Here is a 6,158-nt window from a genome sequence, read left to right as displayed (position 1 = left end):
AATCAATGATTCCTATCTAACCTATCTAAAGAATTCTTATTATATTCTATATACGGTTTTAAAAATAATTTTCATTCAACTCACAATTCTATGCTACAGTCCTTATTTCTTTTTTATCAATCACTATGCTCTATCAGCTATCTATGGTTCTATTTCAATTCGAGATTCTCTCTTGATTTGTAAGGTTATGTTATTGTTTCTTCGGTTAATCCTGGGTTAATCGTCGATGTGGTTATATCTTGATGTCCAAACTTACGATGATTCCTTGTATTCAATGTTTATGATATCCTGATCTTGATTAACGGTATGATGACCATAACAAGTTATATCTTCGGTGAAAATTTTAATGTTTTTCTGTTATATAAAGGTAATTTCCTCTAATCAACTTTTAATGTGCTTTTATTTCAAGTTTGCTTCAGGTATACTTCTTCAGAATTCACAATTTTCTTTTCATAACTTCTCATAACATTTCTTGCAACTCTCCCAAAAAACAATCAACTAAAAACTATCCCGTTTCCACGGTTTCTTTCCTTCAATTTTTTTTTATCCTATCTTGATTTTTTTCATATCACTAATTTAAATTAGTCACAGAATAATTACAACAATTTTTCTTTAAATCTTTCATTTCAGCTCTTTACCTTGACATACCTGATTGAAATAAAGTAAATAGAAACTATGAAATTTTGAATCTCAGAAATTATAATTCCTCACAGAAAAAAAACTGGTAAGGATTATGTATCTGAACATACATCATAATTTTGAAACCATAACAAATTCCCCAAAACAAAATACTGGAAATTCTCCTAATTGTAAATTGGGAAATTTGCAGTCTTTTGTTTTCTTTCATACCTACATAATTTTGAAGATGAAATACAAATACATTGATTTATCATTTTCTAAGATTGATACTTATAAATTTGAGAAATATGAAAAATTCCTCTCTTCAATTTAGATTCTGGATATCCCAACTCATAACTGTTCAAACCATTATCGTTTAAAATAACGAATGGTCCTTGAAATGGTAACATCAATTTTGCTGTTTGTTGTTTACGTCGATCAGTTTTTCTTAATGCTTTTACTATGACTAAATCTCCTTTTTTAAAAGTAATTTGTTTTCTAATTTTGAATTTTTGTTTTTTGATAAATTTTCTGGCATTGATATATATTCGATTATTGACCTTACTAAGAATATTATTGTAATTGATAATATCTGCAATTTTCCATGGTCTTTCTGGTTCTATATTATACATTAATTTAATTGGGCTTTGTTCTGTAATATTATTAGGAACATGATTGATATAAAATTCAATATTTTCTAATTCATCTTCCCATAAATTCTGTTTATTGTAACATGCTATTCGCATGAACTTAATTATCTCTTGTATGTATCGTTCACATGGATTACTATTTGGATGTCTTATACTGGTAAATGATAATTCAATTTTCTCGTGTTGCATAAAATTAATGAATTTCTTAGATCTAAAATAAGTAGCATTATCTAATATACATTTTCCAGGTTTTCCCACTATTTGAAAATAATTAATAAGTTTGCTTTTAAGAACTTTTACATTAATACGTTTACACGAATAGCATTTTACATATTTAGTGAAATGGTCTACTATTACCAACAAATGTTTATTACCATATCTAGAAATTACCAAGTCACTTAAAATATCCATAGACACTATCTGAAGAGGTTGGTGAGAAATTATACTTTTTGGTTCATTTTGATTGAAATAATTTTTTGTTTTAGCAAGTTGGCATATATGACATATTCTTGTGACATGCTTAGCTAATTTATAATCTTTTTCAGTTAAATAGTTTTCTCTGAATATAATCCACAATTTCCTCGCACCTATGTGACCAAACTTTTCATGTAATTCCTTCAGAATTTTAAAACTCAAGTCATTTGTGATGATATATAATTCTTTTTCTTTTAATTGCTGAACATAATACCCCTTTTTAAATTTTGATTTTTGTTTTAATTTTGAATCCAAATTTTGTTGATCTAACTTTACTAACTCACTTGAAAAAATTCCCCTGTCATTCATTAAAATGTTTAAACCAATCTGATAATTCTTAATTATTTTCTTATTTTGGGTCTGCCTACTTAGAAAATCAGCTATGATATTATTCTTTCCTGGAATATATTCTATATCAAAATCATACTCCATCAATAACAATATCCATCTATGTACTCTGGAATTACCAAATCTATTCTTCATAATATGAACTAAAGCTGAGTGATCAGTTTGAACTGTAAATTTTTTTCCCAATACATAAAATCTAAATTTTGATATTGCAAATATAATTGCACAAAATTCAAGTTCTGATATGCTATAACCCCTTTCATATGTTTTTGTTATACGAGAAATAAAACTTATGGGAACTTCTACACCGTTTTGTATCTGTATTAAAACTCCTGCCAAACGGTCTATTGAAGCATCAGTTTTTATGATAAATTTCAAATTGTAATCTGGATGAAAAATTTTCAAATTTTGGAAAAATATATTTTTAATTTCGTTGAATGAAGTCTCGTGCTGTTCTGTCCATTTCCATTGTGAATTTTTCTTTAATAAATTTAACAACATGATTTCGTGTTGTGATATATCTGGTATTAGTCTTTTATAATAATTTATGGTTCCTAAAAAACCTCTCAAACTTTTAATATTAGTGGGTCTAGGTAAATTTTTTATGGCTTCAATTCTATCCTCATCCATACATACCCCTTCTCTATTAATTTCAAACCCTAAATATTTAATTTTATCTACAAAGAGCTCTATTTTATCTATGTTCAATTTCAAACCCTCTCTTTCTAAATTCTCTAAAATAATAGACACATGTTTAACATGATCCTCTTCTGTTTCAGAAAAAATAAGAATATCATCTATGTAATGTATACAAAATTGATCAAATTTGTCTAGTATACTATTCAGAGCTTTAACTAAACTAGAACAAGCTGATTGGAGTCCAAATGGTACAACCAAGAATTGATAAACTTGTCCATCTATCATGAATCCGGTATATTGTTGTGATTCCTTATGAAGAGGGATTAACCAAAAACTATGTAAAAGATCTAATTTAGTAAAATATTTTGCATGTGTTATTCTGCCAAAAACATGATTTATATTTATGGGAGTTTCATATTGGGGTTTCGTATATTGATTTAAATTTCTAGCGTCTAAACAAATTCTAATGTCACCTGATTTTTTTTTAACAATTACTATAGGATTTATATAACTTGTTTTGCTTTTAACTATAATTCCCTTTTGTTGAAGCTTTTCTAACTCAAATTTAACTTGCTCCCTGTAGCAATATGGAATAGGATAGTTTCTACTTTTAAAATTTTGTATATTAAAAACCTCAATTTTATGCACATAATTCTTAGCAATTCTGTTTTCGTTGTTGAATAAATTTTGAAATTTTAATATATTATTAAATAATAAATTTTTATGTTCCTCTTTGCATATCATTTGTCTTATAATTATCTTCAGTTTATCTATATATGTCACTTCTTTATCACGTTCAAGGTATCTATTATCTTCATTTTGGCATAATCTATTATTAAAAGTAGAAACTTTCTTTTCAATATTTGAATCATTAATGTCTTGTTTTTTATTATAATTTGTAAAGGTTTCTTTTAAAGACAAATCATACTGAGGTATTCTCTCTTCATTTTTCAAATAATTTGGTATATCACTACTTTCGTCATTGGCAAAATTATCACAATTATAATTTTCATTTAAGTTTATGACTTCAAAATAATCAATTCTTTTATGTGGATTCTTTATAGGAGATTCATATATACTTGTATCCTCTATGGGCTTTACTTGAATAGCTTCCATAATAGTATCATTGAATGAAATATTATTAGTTATTTTCTTATCATGATTATAGGTATTATTTTCAACTGTATTATCTATTGAATCTATCATTTCTGTTAATAATTTGCCATGTCGGAAAACCTTCTTGTTTGATATATCAAATACTAATTCTAAATTATGCATGGTTTCAATGCCTAGAATAGCCTCGTATATCATGTCTTTAACCACCACAAATTCTATATTGAAATTTTGGTCACCGATTTGAATTTTTAAATGTATAATTCTATTACTTTGAGCTAATTTTTTATTGGTATATCCTATCATGTTGATTTGTGGTATTTTCATTATTGATTGTTGGTAATTTGGTATTTTTTTAATTATAGTCTCATTAATCAGATTCACCTCACTTCCTGTGTCATTCAACATTTGAAATTTTACATTATTACAGTTACAATTTAAATATAAAAGTGTGGTTTTTTCTATCGGTTCAGTTTCATCATCTAACGTTATAAATTCTCTAGGATGAGCGTAAGCAGTTTTTAATTGTCCGAGGCATGTATTTGAAAATCCTGTTCAGCATGAAGTGTTATTCTGTCTGGATCTGTTTTATATGTTCCGGTTTTTGGTTTTTCTGTCGTGTCTACGTTTTCTCTATATCGGTTAGAATTTTGTCTATATGTATTTTGTCTGTTAGTATGGTTATAAGTCTGATTGTTCTGATATTGTCTGTCTCTATCCTGAAATTTATTGTTATTGTAATTGGTATTATGTGAATTTTGATTAGTCCTTTCATTATTGTTATACCTATTCTGATTTGCTTTATGATTATTATTCCAACGGTTATTATTATATTGATTTTCCTGTCTATTATATCGATTATATTGTCCATTTTGGTAATTCTGATGGTATTTGCTTGGATCATTAGATATATAATTTCTCTGATATTCATTTGGATTAGTTCTATTATTACTATTCAATATGCCTTGTACTCGTTGCAGATATTTAATCAATTCCTTTAAAGTAAGTATCTCTGTAATCATAATATGTTGACAAATTTGTTCCGGGTAGTGATTTGCCAATGCTTGAATTAACTCATACTCTGTTAATTTAGGACTTAGGTATCGTGCATTTTGATATATTTTCAGAGTATATTCAACGTAACTATCTTTAAAATGTTCACGATATTTTCCAGTTACCAATAATTTTTTAATTTCTGATTGGATAGAAGCACTCCAATAAAATGATAAGAAATTTTTTTCAAATTCTTCAAAATTTTCAAATTCTTCTGATTGAATGGACCACCACAAATTTGCCTCTCCTATCATAGTTTTATCTATTACATTTTTAATCACTTGCCAATTTTGAGAAATGTTTTTCAATTTTTCTAAATATGAATTTGGATTCAAGTTTTTGTAATTACCATCAAACTTAAACTCTAAATTTTGATAATTTTGAAACAACATTGAACTGGTATTACTTGAATTTTGTAAATTTTGATATTCTGAATGAAGTATTTTAATTTGTTCTCTGTTATTACAAACTGTTTTATTCATCATTTCTATTGCAGGCCTAAAATTGATTGAGATATTTTCCGCTTCTTTCTCAATTTTGTCCATACATTCTTGTCTAACTTCCTGTATTGCTTCATCGGTGTATAAAATTAGATTTTGTTTAACATTTTCTATCGATTGTTCCAAATCATTTCGTATTTCTTGCTTATATTCTCTAATTTCAGTTTTAATTGAATTAAAATCTTTGGCCAAATCTGATTTTTGTACTTGTAAAAATTTCATGATTTGTTCCAATGTAGTTGTATTTTGGTCTTCATCATTATTATCCCCAATAGATTTTTGTTGTACTTGTTCAGATACCTCTTCCTCACTCTCAGACATAATCGATTTACTACGAGTCATCATTTTGATAAATTAAAGAATTTTAAATTTAGAAAGTTGAATTTTCAGATAAAGTGATAATTAAAAAAAATATCTTTCAAAATGCCCCACGTTGGGCGCCAATTTTTGTAATGATGCCCACGTTCAGAACCAAATTGTATTGATGCGCCGCGTTGATTATTATAAATTTTGTTGAATTTTGAATTGTCTCAGGGTAGGTCCGAGTATGTAATTTTGAAAGATTTAAAAAAAATTAACAATTTATTAATTAATTCTCCAAATAACAAATTTTAAAATTTGAATCAATGATTCCTATCTAACCTATCTAAAGAATTCTTATTATATTCTATATACGGTTTTAAAAATAATTTTCATTCAACTCACAATTCTATGCTACAGTCCTTATTTCTTTTTTATCAATCACTATGCTCTATCAGCTATC

The 6,158-nt window shown here is 26.8% G+C and overlaps 1 long non-coding RNA gene across 2 annotated transcripts; it reads left to right on the top strand.

The window, feature by feature from the left end:
- The first annotated feature begins 329 nt into the window (after positions 1 to 329).
- On the top strand, positions 330 to 5,639 carry LOC123308302. 2 transcript variants are annotated; one of them, XR_006537083.1, is made up of 2 exons: positions 330 to 367; positions 2,870 to 5,639. It is a non-coding gene; the product is annotated as an uncharacterized LOC123308302 (long non-coding RNA). The 2 variants fall into 2 exon arrangements; XR_006537084.1 differs by lacking the exon at positions 330 to 367 and adding an exon at positions 566 to 724.
- Positions 5,640 to 6,158: the final 519 nt, after the last annotated feature.

Source organism: Coccinella septempunctata, chromosome 2, assembly GCF_907165205.1.
Source record: "Coccinella septempunctata chromosome 2, icCocSept1.1, whole genome shotgun sequence".
Taxonomy (NCBI): Eukaryota; Metazoa; Arthropoda; class Insecta; order Coleoptera; family Coccinellidae; genus Coccinella; species Coccinella septempunctata.
The sequence above is the reverse complement of the archived record's forward strand: the minus strand, read 5'-3'. Positions and strand labels throughout refer to the sequence as shown.